This window comes from Lycium barbarum, chromosome 6 (genome assembly GCF_019175385.1).
Source record: "Lycium barbarum isolate Lr01 chromosome 6, ASM1917538v2, whole genome shotgun sequence".
Classification (NCBI taxonomy): domain Eukaryota; kingdom Viridiplantae; phylum Streptophyta; class Magnoliopsida; order Solanales; family Solanaceae; genus Lycium; species Lycium barbarum.
Genome location: NC_083342.1, coordinates 10,196,640 through 10,216,114, shown reverse-complemented (window position 1 = coordinate 10,216,114; position 19,475 = coordinate 10,196,640). Strand labels below are relative to the sequence as shown.

The 19,475-nt window shown below is 33.0% G+C and overlaps 1 long non-coding RNA gene across 2 annotated transcripts; it reads left to right on the top strand.

Annotated features, from left to right (window-relative positions):
- The first annotated feature begins 3,238 nt into the window (after positions 1-3,238).
- LOC132600743 (uncharacterized) lies at positions 3,239-12,458 on the top strand. Of its 2 annotated transcripts, none has more exons than XR_009567302.1 (6): positions 3,239-3,530; positions 9,042-9,217; positions 10,414-10,577; positions 10,676-10,765; positions 11,135-11,211; positions 11,356-12,458. It is a non-coding gene; the product is annotated as an uncharacterized LOC132600743 (long non-coding RNA). The 2 variants fall into 2 exon arrangements; XR_009567301.1 differs by having other exon boundaries at positions 3,246-3,530; positions 10,717-10,765.
- The last annotated feature ends 7,017 nt before the right edge of the window (positions 12,459-19,475 follow it).

The window sequence follows — 19,475 nt, the reverse complement described above, 5'->3', positions numbered from 1 at the left end:
TGAAACTTTTGGATCTGGGAAGGTTGTATCGCCGGTAAAAAAAGTACCATTTTAGGCGGGAACTCAAATGGTCACATGCAATAACAATAATAGATTATTTGTACTACTAACGTTGCCAAACTTAATTAATTTTACTGCTTAAAAAAATATTACATCCTTCGTTTAAAAATATTTGTTTGGTTTTAATTTGATACGAAGTTTAAGAAAGTAAAGAAGTTTTTTGAATCTCGTGGCTTTAAATTAAAAATGTGTAGGATGTACCAAAATGTCCTTTAATGTTGTGATCTTAAACATGTCACGTGGAAAGTTGGAATTAAAAAGTTATCAAAAAAAGAAGGTGACGTTTTTTTTTAAACGGACTAAAAAGAAAAGTAAATAAATATATTGAAACGGATGGAGTAATATTATTATCACTTTGGTGATCAATAATAACCGAAAAATATAATTTTTGATGGACTTATTTTTTATTTTTTCATTTTTTTAACAACCCTTGAAAAAAAAATAAACAAATAGAAATGACATAATACATAAACAGGTCCTCAAACTTAGTCTCAGCTAGCAAGTATGCCCTTCAACTTTGGATATGCACAAGTAGGCACCTGAATATGTCTCCACTTTATCATGTGAACACTCCAACTTACAAAATGATCATCTAGACACCGCTAAAATTTATGTGCCACATCAACATTTGTGTTACATGTTCAACTTTATACAAGTTGAAGTGTCTACTTGTGCACACTCAAAGTTGGAGGACATACTTGCCACTGAGGCTAAGTTTGAAAGCATGTTTATATATTATGCCAATAGAGATTCACCATGAACTCTTGATCATATTATTATTATTTTACATAATTTCTTTCACAAATTTATCAAGATAGAGTTCAAAGTTAAGATTATTAACTATTTGAATTACTGTTAGTGTATATAAGTTAAATACAAAGCAAAATAATGACCAATCTTATTAACATTACTTGATTTACATTTAACATACTAATAATGATGCAAAATTAATTAAAAAAAGTATTTAGATAATGGTCAAACACACCTCAAGATCACTTTTTTGTGAGTTTCCTATTAACTATCAGGGGTTTGCGTTTGTCACCTGAACTATCATTAACTATTTATCAAAACACACCTGAACTATTAATTGTTTGTGTCTCCGACCTACACTATCACCAACTATTTATCAAAACACACCTCGACTAGTATCTGGGTGCTAGAAACTCGCAAAAAAGTGATACTTCATATGTGTTTTTGACTATTATCTCTTATTTTATTTTTTTAATTTTCTAATTAATTCTTTTAATTATCCAGTGGAGTGCCATTTGGTACCATTTTTAAACACAAAAAAATGTACACCACGCACCATCAGATACTAATCGATATGTGTTTTTATAAATAGTTAGTGATAGTTTAGGTAGAAAATGCAAACACCTAATAGTTCAGATAAGAAATTCACAAAAAAAAATGATAATTCAGGTGTGTTTTTGGCCATTATCTCAAAATATTTGAATTGAAAAACTATCCTGACAAAAAATATAAAAAATAATCATTTAATCTCTATTTGTTTATTTTCTTTAATGGTCATTGATAAGTCGTGGATTTTGAGACTTTTTACCTCCATTACTTATACTTTTTAGGAGTCTTTTCAAGTATTAATCTCTATTTTTATAGTGTTTTCGTGTGTTTTCAGGTTGTGTGAGTCCGAAGACATAAAGTGAGAGCAAAAATCATCAAATGCGGAGTAGATTGCAGCACCGCAAACTCTAGATGCAGTCGCAAGTGGACATCATACACTGATCAGAGAGGTTGCCAAATTTCACCAAAATGCGAGGAGTATGCGGCACTGCGAACTTGAGATGCGGAGCCGCAAAAGCCAAATGCGGCCACATACTCATACTCCTAGCAACCAGTGAGTTGGAAAAAATGCACCAAATTGCGACATATATGCGACACCGCATACTGGATATGCGGTCGCATCCCTGAAGTCCAAGTAGATCAATGGAAGATGGACCAAAGTGAGAGATGCAACATTACGGAGATATGAGACCGCATTTCCAGAATGCTGCAATGCAAGTTGGTAGCATAAATCACGGGGGTGGAAATTGAAGATTTCAAGATCAGAGAATGCGATCAGAATGCGGCCACATACTCCTGTTGCGGCCGCATTCTCGTCTCCGCAAATTATCATTTAGGCTATTTTCTCTACTTTTTGTCCTCCCCTATACATACTCTTGTCTAGGTTTTTGTGCACATCATTAAATATTCTCTAGAGCAGACTTTCTTTTGGCTTTTAGAAGAAGAAATTCTGTTTGGTGAAGCATTGAAGACACTTTGTTTTTACTCAATTGAATCATTGTAAGCTATGAATCCTTTATTTATTAATGCTTTTATTATGAGTAGCTAAACATCTAGCTATGGTTGTGGGTCCTATGGGTGTGTTATGTGTTTGGGTATGTCAATATTGATTTAAGAAGATAACCATCAGTGCTTTTTAATAACTTTTGGTATTGTAAATCTAATTAATGGTGGTCAACATTAATGGTGCAAAACCCTAAAAAATAATCATTTAATCTCTATTTAGTATTTATTTTCTTTAATGGTCATTTGCTTAAAAAGTCCTCCAGAAGTTATTATCTCAAAAGAAGCTCACCCACAAAGAAGCAATATAAGCAAAATGGTCCATAACTTTTTATAAATATTCCCAAAGACCCCTTCTCTTTCATTCCGTTTCCCTTTTCTATTCCCCATCGTCTTCAATTGAACATAACAACACCTTCAAATTCAAAGAAATTTTCAAAATCAAAATCTGGATTGCAATGAAAAGGTCCTTAATCTTATTATTATCTTGCATTTTTTTTTGTTGATTTCTATATATATTGCTAAAACTGAAGTTATTACCCTTACAGGCGATACATTTAATAACAAGGTAAACGAACTTCTTTTACACTATTAATATATATAAGTTAAATGCTTGTATTAATAACAACTCATGTATATCTGTTTTTTTTTTTTTACACAAGTAGCCGGTTAAATTTATTATTTACTTTTCCTAACCGATATACATATAGTATTATATATTAATCATATAAGATTATACGTATTTTATACATAGATTATAAGGGGTTCCTACATATATTATTTTGGTTATTTTAATTTAAGAGGTCGGGTGGACGGCTATCTAGGTCAGTTGTTAAACAAAAGAAAGGACAAATAATGGGAACAATCTCCAAATTTGAAGTTCACCCACAAAAGAAGCAATACAAGCAAAATGGTCCACAAACTTTTAGAAATATTCCCAAATACCCCTTCTTTTTAATTCTTTTTCCCCTTCTAATAATAACAATTCCCCATCATCTTCAATTGAACAATAACACCTTCAAATTCATAGCAATTTTCAAAATGAAAAATGTGGGTTGCAATGAAAAGGCCCTTAATCTTATTATTGTCTAGCATTTTTTTGTTTGAGTTCTATATATATTGCTAAAACTGAAGTTATTACCCTTACAGGCGATACATTTAATGACAAGGTAAATAAACTTTTGTTTTAATTGCTTTTATTAGTACTAATTAATTTGTTGTTCTTAGATCTACTAGGGTTTATGTGATCCGTAACATATTAGAGTTTTTAAAGTAAATTTGATTTGGGTTTCTGTTAATTTTAATTATTTGCTTGATTTAATTTTTGGTTATTTTTGTCAAAGTTTGAAAGGAGTGTTCCCACATTTGGGAAAATTACGCTCTATGTCTACTGGGAGAAAATATTTATGCCACGTAGCCTATATTTTGAGTTTGTTGCCCGGGTTAGCTCATATTTGTGTATAAACACCTTTTGTGCACTATTATACACTTCTATACAAGGTTGACAAATCATGTAGAATGCTTTCCCTCAGGTATAATATTGTATAAACTAAAATGGTTACGTGGCGTAATATTTTATGTTGGGCTGTATATATTTGGAAATTTTCCCTTAATTGTTATTATTTTACTGTTGTCATTTGTTTTCGAGATGATGTTTCATTATTAATTGAGTGATGATATGTAAATTTGATCTAGGTGTCTGTTAATTTTGATTATTTGCTTGATTTTTTTGGTTATTTTTGCCAAAGTAGGAAATGTTTGTTTCCATATTCTATATTGCTTGGACTCTTCAAAAATGTCAGATCCTCCAAATGTAGTACTTCCTCCATCCCAATTTAGATGAAGGGCACAGAGTTTAAGGATGAAAGAAGGACTTTTGAAACTTGTGGTTTAAAACAAGCCATAGATATTTGTGTGGCTATAAATTATTTCAATAAGGATCAAAATGAGAAGTTTAAAGTTAAGTTGTTACTAAATATAGAAAAGTGTTATTCTTTTTAGGACTGACGAAAAAGGAAAGAGTGTCACATAAATTGGGATAGAGGGAGTAGTTCATCGTTTACGGATAGGACACGGGTGCAACAACATTTTTGGAGAGTTCGAGCAACATAGTCTATTTAGGGACTCGTTACATGTTATTTTGGGTTGGAATAACATGAGATGCAAGTGCAAGTGTCCTTATGATGCTCCTAATTGTTTCACGGATTTATTTTTGTGTGTAATGTGATTAGGGGCTAGGAACAACAAGAACAACTACACCTCAATCCCAAGCTAGTTGGGGTCGGGTCGGGTCGGCTGTATTCAGTTACTATGAATGCTCTGTTTGGATCTATACTATTTAAATATTCTGTACTTGAGGATTATCTGACACTAGGGAGTCTGTAATATACTCATGTGGTTATATCTCTAATATATCAGTACTCTAGTAAGCACTAGACCCTGTTTGGCTTAGCTAATTTAAAGTAGTTGATTAGCATAAGTATTGAAACATTCATATAAGTAAGCAATTATTTAGATAATAGTGCTGAAACTGATAGTAAGCAGTTCAAGTGTGTGGTAAAAAGGTGTTGATAAGTACTTTTTTTTTTTTTAATGTTTTATGTACTCTTAAAGTTGTTCACACTAATAAGTACTCTGATTATTTCAAGATTTAGTATTCCAGTCAAATACAAAATAAGTTGTATTTTGTTTACAAGATCATATTTCATTAGTTATTGAGTACTGATATCTGAATTTGATCTGGGTGTCTGTTAATTTGATTGTTTGTTCGATTTTTTTGGGTTCCTCCCTCTGTCCAAAATAAGTGTAGATTAGCTTATTTCACGCCCATTAAAAAAATACAAGTTATAATTTACTAAGTTATCCCTATTAATTAGATGTTTCTTGAGGATTGAGCACAATTAAGAAGAAGTAGTTCTTTAATTTAAGGGTATAGTTGGAAACAATTACCACTTTTTTGTCTTGAATTCCTAAAGTGATACTTATTGTGGGACAATTTTTTTTCTAAACCGACACTTATTTTGGGAGGGAGGGAGTATTCTTGCCAAAGTAAGAAATGAGTGTTTCCATATTCTATATTGCTCGGACTCTTCGAAAATCCTCTTAGTAATACATATATCTTTGCTTGATTGTGGGCTAGGTGGCAACTATTATTGGTCAAATGCAGGAAAATCTGAAGCACGTTTTATATCATGCTAATTACCATTATTAGCGTATTGCACGCTTTCTTTTGTTGGATCTCTTTTAGGAAAGTCATTGCAGGTTTATGTACATGGATATTTGATGAATGCAATATCAAATTAAGAACAATGACAATCAATACTTTGAAGGAAGGGCTACGCTAAAGTTTATGTGTCTTAGACTCTTAGTTTACTAGGATTCTGGTGTAAACTTTATTTTTGTACAGCATGAAAGTACCATGATAGAATCATTGATCTGTTAGATGGAAGGTCACTTAAAGGAAGGGGTATTCTTAAGGAGTGTTTAAAGTTAGTTCAGCTTGTAGGAGTATGAATCAATCAAGTCAACAGACTACTGGCCCTGGAAACACATTTGGAGACCCAAAATTCCACATAAAGTATCCTGCTTTGTATGGCTTTTAGCTAAAGAAGCAGTTCTGACACAGAATAATTTGATGAAAAGGGGGATACATTTATGCTCTAGATGTTTCCTATGTGGAGAAACAACAGAGACAGTTAACCATCTGTTCCTACACTGTAAGTTTACACAACAGCTCGGGAGAATATTCTTAAATCTCAAAGGTATATCCTGGACATGCCTGGCAAGGTCTCAGAGGTCCTAAAGAGTTGGGCGGAGGCAGGTTTACAGGCAAAGAACAGAAACAGATGGAGAATTATCCCTGCCAGCATATGGTGGGCAATATGGAAGGAGAGGGACTCTAGATGTTTTGATAGTATAGAGAATGGAGTGCAGAAGGTCAAGTTGAATTGTATTTTATTGCTTTGTTTTTGGTGTAACCAGTCTTACTCAGATGATATGCATTATTGATGTTTTAGATTCAATATAGGTATAGAACAGTAGAGTCTTGGAGTACTTTTGTAAATATGGTTTCAGTACAACCTATGTACTGTTTTGCTCATATGATATATAATACAGTTACCAGTTTAAAAAAAAAGAAGTGACATTTCATATTAATTGTCTCTCTCCCTTCTCCCTCCACCACCCCACTCCCATCCACATCACTCCCAGACCCATAGTCCTCATCCCCAGGGTGCGCGTAGGCAATTTGAGCCTCGGTAAAAGTAACCGCGGGAATTTCTGGGTAAATACCAATGGACCTCTTCGGTCATTCATCGGCATTTTACCTCTGAAACAGTATTCAGGAAAAATTAAATATACCTATGGACTTTCACGGTACTTTCAGAAATCAAATAATATTGATATTATATTTACCGAGAGACGGCCATCAGTTAGTTAAGGTTAATATTGACTTGCTAAAGTAGAGGGGGGCATCAGTATTTACTGAGAGATTCCCTCGGTTATTTAACCGAGGCTCGAACTGCCTACGTGCCCTGCACCTAGTACTGAGGGACGTCCCTCTGTAAATCCCATAGGTAAAACAAGATTTTTTAGTGGTGGATCGCCGGTCAAAAGAAAAAAAGAAGAGACAGTAAGAAGTTTTGGGTTGTTATGTAGTGGGACAATGATAGGGGGTGGGGGGTTGTATTGCAGGCTACTGGGATGTGGGTAGTTAGTAATTACCATGTGAACTGGCTTAGCAGATAGCTATCAACTTGGGCAATCCATTCAATTCAAATAACACAGTTTTAATGCTCAGCTCAATTTTGCAATTCTCACTGGTTTAGCAGATAGCTATCAACTTGGGCAATCCATTCAATTCAAATAACACAGTTTTAATGCTCAGCTCAATTTTGCAATTCTGTCCATTAGTTACTTTTTTGGTTCTACAATGTGAGGACAATTTAGGAAGATTTCAACAATTTGGGTGTCCAAACCAACACTATGCAAGTACGGAAAGCCTTATTGTTCTATTAACAGGAGAGATAGCTACTCTAAATATCATGATGAACTTAGCATGGTTGATTAAGTTGTTTAATCACCGCGCTGCCCTTACGTACTCCATCTGGTTTTTAATACGATACTTCCTGTTTTAGGAGTCACAGGGTTTCTTCTTCGACTACGTTTTTTTCCATAGATATTTTCAAAAATAAAAAGTTGTCACTTACATTATTTCTTGTGTAGTTTTTAAATATGTATGTCTTACCCACAATTATTACCATTTCAATAAATATGTATGTCTCTCTCTCTCTCTTAATTTATTTTTTATATAAGGAAATATGTAAGTCTTACCTTAAAAAAGTAAAAAGGAATCGCTGCCTGGTTTGAGACTGAAAATTGAGTGGTTTGACCTCATGCTCCGAATGATTTTCTATTTGGTATTTACCTTGGTGACCGCCAAATCCCTTTCATTTACTTCTTATACTTTTGAGCATGGGGAACTCACATTTATAAAAAAACTAGTTCCACACAGAAGCCTCTTTCCTTTCAGAACCTGAAAACCTATCAAATCACGATATGGGTAGAATTTGTCTAATAATTTCCAGAGAGTTACTGTACAGATCCTCTTTTGCTGTTTTTGTGGGTAGTTTAACTTTATTATTATTATCGCAGATAAAAACCCCAAACCCCTTCAACTTAGACCATGTAAAACTATCACCCCTTGAGTAATCCATCAGTGCAGTTGGGGGAACATGTAAATTATGGCTGGTAGATGAAAATAAGCTTCTAGTCTCTATAGAAAAGTGTTTGCATGTTGGACTCTTTAAAAAATAATAAAGGCAGCCTGCTATGTTGGACTCTTATTACAAAAATCTGAATTCTATATCCCACTTGATCCATGAAGGATTCTCTTGAGTTTCCAAATTTAAATTGCTAAAGGTGCCTTGATGCTCTGAGAAGAATGGGTTTTGATCTATGTTCTAGATGTTATTTATGTGGGGAACAATCAGAGACAGCCAACCATCTCTTTTTACATTGCAAATGGACATACCAAATCTGGAAGATCTCCATTAACCTGAGGGGAATTGGATGGGTGATGCCAGGTAATACAAAGGGGACCCTTAGCAGTTGGGACAGAGAAGGTCTTTTGTCAAATCAGAAGGAGAGATGGAGGGTTGTCCCTGCAAGTATATGGTGGACTGTATGGAAAGAGAGAAATCAGAGATGCTTTGAAGATAAACATAGTGACATACAGAAGCTGAAGATGAATTGTTTAGCTCTCTACTATTTTTGGTGTAAGCAGGAATGTCTAGTTGAAACAGAAGATATCTTTGATGTTTTGGATAATATGTAACTAGTAATATAGGAAGACACTTTTTTGCTATAATCTGTAATAGTTTGGTTGGGGGACTATACTTTTATGGTACAGTATACCTGTGGATATATAGAATGTTAACATTGTCAAAAAAAGAGAAACTTGTAGATGTGGCTTGCCTCTTCACTGCAAGTTCAGGCATATTGCCTATAAAAGTCGTTATATCATTACAGTGCGTGAGATAATATGGAGAGTATGACAATTATTTTAACTTTTACCTCTGATTTCAATTCATAGGATTTCACAATTTTAATTATTGATACGTTCATTGCTATATTTTCCTCACAAGGTTCTTCTGTTTTGCTAATTCTGAAACTTTTCCCAGCAAGAACCTGCGAACACTTTGGGATGATGTAGGGAAAGTGATGGAAGGGGCGGATGAGATAGAGGTGGGACAAGTTGATTGTGGTACAGATAAGCCAGTGTGTAACAAAGTTGATATCCCTTCATACCCTACATTCAAACTCTTCTACAATGGAGAAGAAGTCGCAAAGTACCAAGGTAGGAAGTTTTTCCTTGAAATATATCTTAACCATCTCATAGTCAATTTAAAATATCCCTTTTCATGTTTTATAATACAAGGATACACAATTTAGATTTGTTTTTCTACTCAACCCATCTGTATATGCTTTTCAAATTGTCCTGTGATTATACTGTTTGTGTAGAATAAAATATTGAAGTTACTGCAATAATATGAGCGTTACATATCATGCTTTAGTTTTGGTTTTTTAAGTGAAGTGAATTCCTGAACAATGTGAAATTAATTATAATAGTGTAAAACTATGTCAAACATATTTGGGACATCTAAAACTAGAAAGTTTGTCACATGAATTTGGTGGAGGCAGTTTTTAGCCATTTCTTGCTTAGGTGCAGGGGGACATTTAGTTGTCAAACATATTAAGATTTAGTAATGGAGCTTGCAGGCCATGTCAAATTACTTTTAAGACTGTTGTGATGAATTTATAAAGTTGAATACTTCACTGTAAGAATTCATAAAGAAAGTGGATAAGTAGCTGAAATGCTTGGTTAATTGCAGTCACATTTAGGGAGATATATGTGGCGTGCAAGCCTTTACAAGTTTAGATGTTGTATAAAGTTGTATTCGTTTACTAACGCCAGGAGTTAGGGTGCTAGAGAGATGTTTTAAAAGGAAAGTTGATCAGTTTTTGGTAGATAATTGGAATTGATTTGAAGGATTTGGGCATATGGTTCATTTTTGAGGTTCAATATTGAATGGGTCAACCTAAGTTTTGAGCAGTTCCATATGATGTGTTTTTTTCTTTATCTGTATATATTTGTAGTACCACTGCCTTAAAGACCTGGTGAATAGATATAGATCAGTCACATCAGCTTCTGCACATCCAGAATATTGTAACTCTTGTCCTAAATCTTCGTATTATACAATTTCCTCAAGGGATAAAAAGATCTACATGCTCCTTCAGCAAAGTTTCCATCTTTTAGAAAGCAGTCTCCAATATTCATTTGTTTGACCAGCTTTTTCTTGGATATATCCCATTTCAAATTGGCAAAATTTACCATTTCAAGAAATTAATTGCTATGTCATATTTCCATCATCTTATACACTGGATAATCACAAGAAACGAATGATAATATAGTTCATAACTCAAAATCATTTTTAGCTATTTGCTACTATATAAATATTCTGGCTAATATTCAGGCATTTTCTTTTATTTCAGATTGAATATTTAGTGGTCATGTTTGCCAGCCATTGCAGATGTCGACTGCACTCATACAAAGAAGATAAGTGTAACTTTTAGTCTTTTCCTAGAGGCTGAGATGTCATCTATGGAATTTCTCACTAACAGACAAGAGGGCTGGTATAGCCGTCCATGAAGAGGAAGTATGAGCTATTATATTTTGTTTCTTTGGAAATGTTCTGCTTACAGTCTGTATTATTTGTATACATTGCTAATAAATTTTCACCACTTTCAAGAACAGATTGATTCAATACATATCTAATCACAGTGTGTTGTTAGCAGATTCTCATACAGTCTCAAATCAGTAGTGGAGGTGCGTCAAGTTTTTAAGGTAAGATATTTCCTCTGTACTTTTTTTCTTTTCTAGTGAATCATGTTCTAGAAATTGGTCACCATACAAAACTTGCAGAACGTAAACTAGTTAGACAACTCTTTAGTTGATTGTCATTTGATTTTTGCAGAACACAGAATAAAATTTCCAAAAGAATATCTTGAATGAAAGAATTACAAGATTATCTGGTAGTATTGCCATCATTCAGGTCAAAAGATGATTCTGCCCCGGCATATTATGAATCTATTAGAAAACATTTTTGATACCCAAAGTATATGAAAATGTAAAAGGCGAATGTGATTGTGTTATGCACCGGCAAGCATTTTTGTGTAATGTGCTCAAACTTTTCTAACTATCATGTTGTATTAGGATGAGCCCTTCATGAAACCCAGTCTTGAAGACATGAAGAACACCGTTGTGGTACCCTCATAGCTTCTGCTTCTAAGGTAATCTTGAACATATTAAGGATTTATCCGTGCTTAACCGTTTTAACTTAAGAAGCAATGTTCTGCTATGCTGCTTCCCAGTGAACATAACAACATTTTTGTGTTTTGGATTCTGAATGTTGCATATGTTTGTTGATTTTACAGGGAAAAGTTAAAGGCTACCCAATTTGGGGTAATCCAAAGCATTCTTAAATGAGAATTTTACCTCCCCCTTCTGCATTCCTGAGCATTGTGAATTCAAAAGCTTTAGGTAATTAACTTGTGTGTGGAATTCAAAAGAGCTGCAAATTTGTGCCAATATGCTTGAGGGATTTTGCTAATTACAAAATGGTTGATTATTGCCGGCTTTACCTCTTTCAAAGCTGTGAACTTAGAATGTTTTAAGTGATCAACATATGCCAGATCATTGGAAATTTGAGACTTGGAGATGCCTATTTCAAGCTTGAAAAGGAGCTGAGAAACTTTGTTATATCATGTATCACTCCTTTGTCTATATTGGTTTACATGATTTGCTATAATTAGGACACTAGTTTTGCACAAAATCTCTGATTTTCAAGACTCTTTTTTTAATGTGATATCTTTGATACAAGGTTTACTCTTTCTTGAGGTTAACATAATTCCCTGGCTTGGCTTCTATTATGGCATTCTCCCTTGTCCTGGGTAACGGAACAAGTAACTGCGCAGAAGCACCGGCTATGCTCTTTGGAATGTCATGGTGTCTGGATAATGGTCACAGCAATATCATGGCTGAAGGTGATTCGAAACTGATAGTGGACAGCATCATTAATTCTAAAAGCATCCGCTGAGAATTTTTAAGGAAGTCCAAAAGCTGAAAGAGCTTCTCCAACAGACCACTTCAACATTAAGCACTGCTTTAGGGAAATAAACCAAGTGGCGGACAAACTAGCATCCCTGGTTCCAGATGATATTTGAACTATGCAGATGGCCATGGACAAATGGGGCTACCAGCTATAAAGATATCTAGAAGGAAGAAGAAGAATTGGTCCTTGATCCACTTTAATTCCTTGTATCGCTCTCTTTCTATAGGCTAGATACTTTAACGTTTAGGATATGGATATTCATACATATTCTTGTCCCTCTTGCATTTACCAGTTCTTGTGTAAGGGTGGCAGTGCTAGCCTTCAAATTAGCCTATGAAGGATGTGTTGCGCTCAACCCCCTCAAAACCAACTGTTACAGCCTTTTGGAGATTGAAATAAAATGCGCAGTTAATATGAAAAAGAAAATGGCTTGGCTTCTATTCAAAGTGATTGTCATTCAAGAAAAGATTTAGCATTTTGCAGTACTTATAAGTAGCGATAACGAAAGCTGCATAACAAGTTTGATGTCACTTTTTCAAGGCAGCTTTACTGGCAATAATAAATGCCATTAAATAAATGCTGCTAAAAGTAATTATTTTTAGTGGCAATAAAATGGATCTTTATCAGCATTCAACGTAAATGCCTATAAAGACTTTAGCGACTCTGGATCTAATGGTATTTAATCAATTGCCGGTAAATGTTTTTGTGGCAATAAGTGTTGCTGTTAAAAAGTAAATATATTGCCATTAAAAGCCTCTATTGGTGTAGTGTATATACACATTAGACTTCATATTGGCCTTGGATTTTGGCCGTACATCAGAGATATAAATATATATTATGAGCAAATGATATTTGTTTAACGAGTCTGAAGCATGTCCGAGGAGGAAATTTCACTTAAGAGATACTCCAAAATAATCCAAATAAGGTGGGAGTCACTGCTAATCATTTACTTCGAAGTATAGATTATTTTACTTCGAAGTATAGATTAGACAGTGGTAATATTAACACCTCCCGAAAAAAAAAATTAACCGTTTTTTCTACAGCTACTACTAGAAATGAAACCAATCTAAAACTAACATAACGACTAACTAAAATCAGTGAAGGATATAGCCTAGTGATCAATGAAGTGCGTCGGGAAACATGAGATCTTAAGTTCAAAACCCAACAGAGGCGAAAACACGAAATTAATCGAAGTACATGCGAACTAGTATAGACACATGGGTTCTGAAGAAAAAAAGTAAGAACTAACTAAAACACCCTAAAACTAAACACCAAAATTCAAAATAATAGCATAGGAAAAACCAAAAAATAAATAAATATAAAAATCATGTTTCTATGATACAATACTACTCCCTGACAAGTGAGGGATGACTCAGTGGTTAAGCACCTCCACCCACGATCGGTAGGTCCTGGGTTCGATTCACACTGGAGGGGAAGTGTGGAAACACTATAAATCCTCCTAAATGGGGTGGGAAAAAAAAAATACTACTCCCTCTATCCCACTTTATGTGACGCAGTTCGGATTTCAAGAGCCAAACAGTTTAAATTTGACCGTAAATTCGGACATGAAATCTTTAAATTTTTTTAAATAAATTTACATAATTCGGACATGAAATCTTTAATTTTTTAAAAATAAATTTACATATTTAGAAATTACGGTAAAAATCCCTACTAGAAAACATGGAATTAGCTACAGAATTTATCGGTAATCCTCAGCTAGTACGTCGCTTAATAGCTCCTAGTTAATTGAATTTTCTTATAATCCGTAGTTATTTCGTAGCTAAATGGGATTAGCATGCGATTTTTGTTGTCCGGCGCTTATTCCTTGTTTTCTAGTAGAGTGCACAATAATTGACAATTCAACAACAACAGTAACATACCTAATATAATTTCACATGGTGGGGTCCGGGGAGGGGAGAGTGTACGCAGACCTTACCCCTACCTTGAGAGGTGTGGAAGCTGTAATAATTGACAATTCAAAATATATAAAAAGATATATGAAAAAATTACGGCAAAAAAAGACTTATTTGAATCTTGAAATCCGAAAAGTGACACGTAAATTGGGATGAAGGGAGTATCTAATATACAAATAACATTACTTTTTGACAAACAATTTTACCTCTTTTGAATAAAAACTCCAAATTTGACAAAGTTTCGAAAACTTCAATTTCACCAAATATCAGCTCAATAGCCTTGATATACACCTTTAGTACACAAATGGCCATTTTGGGCGTGAGATTTAAGGGGCTAAATTACACAAATGGCCGCATAACAATAAGGGCTCGTTTGGTTCCCGCACTAAATTATCTCAGCATTATAGTATTGAAATTATAATTTTGGACTAATTTATCCACTTGAGAGGTAGAAAATAAAATTATCTCAAATTTGATGAAGTAAATGGTATGTTTGGGATTAAGTTTGGATTAAATTAATATTGTTTTTGGTTGATAGTATAATTTATTCTAGTACAAATTTATACCATCAAGCCAAATATGTTATAAATTTAATCTCAAACTTAATTATGAGACCAAAAGACCCATTCTTTGTATTACCGTTAACCAACTTTATTTTATTGCCTAAAGATTATAATTTTATCTCTTTGTTAATCAATAGTAATAATAACCGAAAAATATAATTTTTGGTGGACTTTTTTAAAAAATTTCATTTTTTTTTAACCATTGAGATAATAAACAAATAGAGAGTCAACTGTTTTTCACTGTGTCTCGTGGACATCGACGTTGACGTAACACATAAATTTTGAAGGTGTCTATGTTCATTTTGTAAGTTGGAGCGTTCAACTGACAGTAGATGCCAGATTTAAGTGTTTATCTATATATTTTGCCTTTTAAATTTATGAGTTCCGAACTGTAATTTTTTGTTTGCTTAGTTTGAATGAGTTATTTATATATATTAGATGATTTCTTACTACAAAAATATATGATTTGAGTCAAAGCTATTAAATTTTGTTATTCCTGCAATTTTTATTGTGACTCCCTGCTGAATTGTGATTGAAGACTAGCTCACTTGATCAGCTTTCTACCTTCCATGTTTAAAGCGAAGGGTCCATACTCGTCAATAGCGTAGTATTCTTCTTTCTTCTTACGCCCTCTTTCTCCTTGATGCGATAAAAGAAACCAATTAAAACAATTATAATATTTATGAAAGGTATAAATAAACTTTTATGCTATTTATTTTTGAAGGATTACTTATACATGTCTTTTTGGTTGAAAACATGAGATCTCAAATTTCTTCATAACAAGTTTTCATTATAAAAAAAGAAAAATATTACTCTCTCTGCCCCAAAAGATTGTCTTCCTTTCTTTTTTAGTCTATTTCAAAAATATTGTTCTCTTTCTATATTTAGAAATAATTTAATTTTATGAGATGACTTACAGCCACACAAATATCTAAGGCTTGTTTTGGACCACACATATCAAAAGTCTTTCTTTATTTCTTAAATTTTGTACTAAATCAAAAGAGGACAATCTTTTTGAAACTGAGAGAGTATGACATATCTAACATTACAAGTTTCTAAAGCCTGATAATTAAATAGGTATATTTAAGATCATAATTTTTAGAAAAAAATCTTTTGAAATACTGTCTGCATTGTAGAATTAAAAACAACAAAAAAAACTAAAATTAACATATATTGATTTTAATTAGTTTTGTTTTCTTGCTTTTCAAATAAATAAAATAATAGAGTATATGCCAAGATTTATTGTTGGAATAATGTAATTGAGAGCTGAAGTAGTAAACAGTGTGTGAAATGACTATTAGTGGGAGCCAATTCCAATATTACATTTATAATGGGTGAAACAAAAAGAGAGTACGGAAAAAAACTGCTATGGAGTAGTATTAACATGACATCATAGACCAGTCATTTGACCCCTTTGGATCATTTAAAAAGTTTACTAAATTTACAAAAATACCAAGGGTATCTACCGTAATAAAGAGATAACAGAAGGGCATAGATGTTCTTAGGAATACAGCGCCAACAAATCCGTTAAATAAAGAAAGGTTTTTTAGTCCAAGCAAGAAATAGTACTCACACAATTATATTGAAGTACAATTTCTTTGAAGCAGATAAATTTTGAAATTTCGTAAATACCCTCGGTTGGAAGGAGCCATGTCGATGGATGGCAGCCTGCTTCTAGCCTAGATTAATCTTGGCTCATACACCACTTGCGCTTTTTATATTTATTTTTTTCAATTATTATATGCAAGATCTTATTAGGAATATTTCCAAATCAATTGGAACAGACGAGTGGACAATCATTAAGGTAACCATAATTATTTTTCAGATAATCAATTTACCCAAAAATCTCTTTCAATATTGAAATATTAAGAATACTTTAGCCTTTAAATACAGATAGATTAAATATCAAATTTATTATGAACACTTATTTTTATATTTTTCTTTAAAACTCATTAAGTAAAGTTTTAATCTTTTAGAGATAGTTTTGTATAATCTATACAGTTTAAATTACATATAAAATTTTCATAAATAAACTTTCAGGAAAGAGATTTGCATAATTTAAATCACTCAAAATCACATGGTAGAGATTTTAGAACGATGTCAATCATATAGATAGTTTCACAAACATGGCTACCCATATTTAAAAGAAGAAACACTATAATTCAGTCATATGAAAAGCTTAACAAATGCAATGATCTTGTAGAGCATTAAATGATAAGGCATGTTGTAACATCAAAATCATCAGAGGAAGCAACAGGATCCAGTATAGGAGATTTTTGCAGAATTTTGACTGGTGGAATAGTAGTACATACGAAGAGTAACAATCCGATGAATTTCTAAAAGCGTAATTATTGCTGCTATGAGAGGAAGTTTGTTCTCTCTTTGGAAGAAAATTTCACTTTTCCCTGTTCAAATAGAGGTTTCTTTGTCTTTTGATCAATTGCTCGCGATTAACCAAAAAAATCATGAAAAATGTTTGTGTTCTTTCAAAGAATTGAAACACAAGTTTGTGAGCCCAAACTTGGTAAGTGTAATCTTTTAATTTGTTTGGCAGAAACAATCGGTGAAAGTGACGAACTTTCATGCATATCTCTAGAATATTACCAGATTTCTAGTATAGACCTGAGACTCTCTCTTTTCGGCAATTTAAGAGTCTTCTGATGGACTTTTTTTTTTTGGAAAAAATGGCTTCAACATATAATCATAATGGAAGAAGAAGGTGTGCCTTTTCAATAAGATGTTTGACTTTAGTTAGTTAGTGCAGTAATTACTAATTAATGTGGTAAATGATTAAGATAAATGCAATTAAAACGACAGTTATTTTTCCTTAAAAGGGCGTGACTATAAATGCTGTTAAAACAGACCGTTTTTAACCAATAACATAAATTTTAAAATACAGAAAATTCCAAAAAAAAAAATGAGAAAAAAGATAAATGCAAATGCAAATTTGTGAGACTGTCACGTCAGCGAGGCTACTTCCCTATTTTATATAGATATATAGATGTTTAGGTGATTATTTAAGGGATGAATTTGGTCTCTCAACAATATTAACAATCATTAGCTTTCCCACAAAAATAATCAATTTCACTCTGCTTAAATAAAAAGCTAAACCAACCATTTTTCCATTGACCTCAAGCATTGAAAAATACCAAAAAACAATAAATTAGAGAATAAAGAAATACTTGCTCCATTTCAATTTTATATGAAACTTTTTACTATTTCAAAATATCTCAGATGTTCGTAGTAGTGGTTTCAATAGGACTTAAAGTCTTCAAGAATTCAAACTTATTGAATAATTTAAATTTCAAAGGTTATGATGGTTTTATAATCAAATTAAGCTTTTTGCTCCTAGCATAGTATGACACATCCTTTATAATTTGTTCCGAACAAATGATACCGTTCTCTTTTTAAAAGCTATCCATTGTTAGTATCCATGTCTTACCCTTAATGATGCGATTTGCTGAGACAACTTAATATAAACATCGTTCAAAGACAAAAAATTAAAAAACACGTGAAAGTTCTCTCACCAAATGTACTTTTGGTACTTATGTATATTGATAGATTTAGACGAAAAAAACTTTAAAAAAATAAATTAAAGTCCATAATCAGTCAAAGCAGCATAAAATAAAAAAAATACTAACACAAATACAAATTAAACTAATATTTTAAACTTCATATTTAATCAAATATTAAATATCAGAGGAAGTAAATAAAAGAAAAAATAGAGAAAAATAAAAGCAGAAGTAGCCAAAAGAGTGCATGAGAGAAGTTTGGAAATTTGGTAGCCAACAACTGATACCGGGAAATAATAAAAGTTCCTCGCATTTAATTACAGGCTTTGAGCTTGAACTGGAAGGGATTCCTTTTGGCATGGAAAATTATTTACCGAGCAAATTCAAATTAGATAAAAATTGATCCGTATATGAGGTTTACGTTAAATCAATGAATACATAATATGTGTCCCACAAAGGCTTTTAACTCTTATTATTGGTTAATTACCATGCATTGTCACCACATTAAATCACTTAACTATTGTAAGTTACTGTATTTATACGATTATAAAACCCTTTCATTAAGAATTTAATAGAAAATTTAACTACTACTATAGTATTCGCTACCTTGTCCTGTCGTATCCCAAAAAATTGTTGAAAGGATGTCTTTTTTTATTTTTTTTTGTTTTTTGTTTGGGGAAATTAAATCAACTAAAAATCATATTTCCTTTAGGAACAGTAAGAATTGTATTTAAAAACAAAAAAAAAGCAGGACAATCGTTATTCCCTTTACTATTAAAATGTAATAGTAATATCAAACGGGAGATAACTATATATCCGAACTTGATTTCTTTAGGCACATCTATAATACCAAATCTCACGTCTAGAAAATAATCAAGATAAAATAAAAATAGCAACAACTTTTGTGGTGGATATTTTTTAAATTGGAAAAATGAACACTTAGAAATTGAAACAAGTTTGAGTCGTCAACAATCACAATTAGGGGTGGCAAACGGGCGGGTCGAGTCAGATATGAGTCGGGTAAAAAATGGGTTAACAAAAAACGGATCAATTATCCGACCCGCTCATATTTAACACTGATAAAAATGGGTTACCCGACGGATAATATGGATATCCATATTATCCAAAGCTACTTCAAAGATGTTGGCTTCATCTAGCTAATATGGAGAAGATTAATTTACCTTCTTGTTCACAAATTCAATTGCTAGTACATAGTTGCAACTCATGGGAAGAATAGAACTTCAAAACTTTCCAATGACACGACCTCCAAGAAAACCTTTTTCAAAAAATACCCGCCCAAGCCTTGCCATTCATACTCCAACCCCCACCACCCACCCCACGGACCCACCCCACCCATTCCCAACAAAATATCACCCCCACCCTCCATCGCAATTCATCTTCACCTACCTAACCACCCTTACCCCACCGCTCCACCCAAACCCTCACGAAACTATC